The sequence below is a fragment of the Lipotes vexillifer genome, unplaced genomic scaffold (genome assembly GCF_000442215.2).
Source record: "Lipotes vexillifer unplaced genomic scaffold, Lipotes_vexillifer_v1.1 scaffold418, whole genome shotgun sequence".
Lineage (NCBI taxonomy): Eukaryota > Metazoa > Chordata > Mammalia > Artiodactyla > Lipotidae > Lipotes > Lipotes vexillifer.
In genome coordinates, this window is record NW_006798629.1 from 6,527,734 (window position 1) to 6,528,735 (window position 1,002).

Consider the following 1,002-nt stretch of genomic DNA (forward strand, 5'->3'; position numbering starts at 1 on the left):
GGGCACTCTTTTCTTGTTCCTGATAGAAGAGAGAGAACTTTCAGCTTTTCACCATTTAGTATGACGTTAACTGTCGGCTTGTCATATATGGTCTTTATTTTAACACGCTTTTTAAAAAGTGCTTTGTAAGAGGTTTTCTGTGGAAAATTGGTAAAATCAAGTGAGATATAAGGTTTTATTCAAAGGGGAAAACTCAGTTAAGAGGATGCTTTAAATTGACCCTTGTGTTGCGGGAAAAGTTGAAAGATCTGAACCTTTGGTACTTTGAGGGGGTATTAAGGGACATAAGACAACAAAGATACAAGAAATAACAAGTACTAATAACCAGGTTTTTAAAATTTTTTTAAAATATTTATTTATTTATTTATTCGGTCACGCCAGGTCTAGGTTGCAGCAGGTGGGCTCCTTAGTCGAGGCTCATGGGCTCCTTAGTTGCGGCTCACCAGTTCCTTAGTTGTAGCACGCAGACTCCTTAGTTGTGGCATGCGAACTCTTGGTTGGGGCATGCATATGGGATCTAGTTCCCTGACCAGGGATCGAACCAGGGCCCCCTGCATTGGGAGTGTGGAGTCTTAACCACTGCACCACCAGGGAAGCCCCTAACCAGTTTATTGAAATATTTAAGTTCCTTTTTTTTTTTTTTAATATTTATTTATGTTTTTGGCTGTGCCAGGTCTTAGCTGCGGCACATGCAACCTTAGTTGTGGCATGCGGGATCTAGTTCCCTGACCAGGGATTGAACCCAGGCCCCCTGCATTGGGAGTGCAGAGTCTTAACCACTGGACCACCAAGGAAGTCCCAGAAAGCTTTAGGTTCTTAAAACAAGCTCTATCACATCCCCCTTTCACAGATCCCAGGCAATAGTTCAAACAGGAATCATAGCTTTTGCTGTCAGTTTCAGGTATAAACCAACTCTCATTTTCAGGCTTTAGAAAGTCCAGCTCAATCTATACCAAAACTTCAACCTCTCATCCAGTTCAAATGCCAAGGGGTGTTAGGTGC

General features: G+C 42.2%; 1 non-coding gene across 1 annotated transcript; it reads right to left on the bottom strand.

The window, feature by feature from the left end:
• Nucleotides 1-721: 721 nt before the first annotated feature.
• Nucleotides 722-794, bottom strand: TRNAG-CCC (transfer RNA glycine (anticodon CCC)). Its single transcript has one exon. It is a non-coding gene; the product is annotated as a tRNA-Gly (tRNA).
• Between the last annotated feature and the right edge of the window lie 208 nt (nt 795-1,002).